This window comes from Seriola lalandi, unplaced genomic scaffold, assembly GCF_002814215.2.
Source record: "Seriola lalandi dorsalis isolate HSWRI2012SDOR001 ecotype SW California unplaced genomic scaffold, Sedor1 jcf7180002051654, whole genome shotgun sequence".
Lineage (NCBI taxonomy): Eukaryota > Metazoa > Chordata > Actinopteri > Carangiformes > Carangidae > Seriola > Seriola lalandi.
In genome coordinates, this window is record NW_019522207.1 from 14,713 (window position 1) to 15,232 (window position 520).

The following is a 520-nucleotide window of genomic DNA, read 5'->3' on the forward strand; positions in this document are numbered from 1 at the left end:
CCGCTGTGACTCGCTCAGTCGGTGTAAAATCTTCCGTGTTAACAGGACAGTCCGTCTTTGGCTGATAACCTGTAATAAAGAGCACAAGTAAAAACATCTAGAGCGACAAACCTCGGGCATAATGTTATAGTTATTGATATTAAAGCTAAAAGCAGCATTACAGAGTTCAATATTAATATTAATATTATACGTCTCTATAGTCGTAAATTAAAATAGCTGTAGGCTATATTACATCTATTCGAATGTTCTGCTCCTCCTGTTTGGACTTTATTTCCCGCCCTTTTTCCTGGTATGATATCATGCCACCATCTTTGATAGCCAGCGTAGCCTGAACAAACACGTAAATCCAGTTGTTCAGTCTTGTTTCTTACAGCCCCTTGAAGAATCTCGAGAACGTCGTGCATGTTTTTATCTCCTCTCGTTTGGACGACCGCACCTCTCTCTAAACATGTCTGAGCCAACAAAGAAATTACAGCAGCAGCCACATTTCTTACCGAAACCTTCTAGGCAACTATATCTA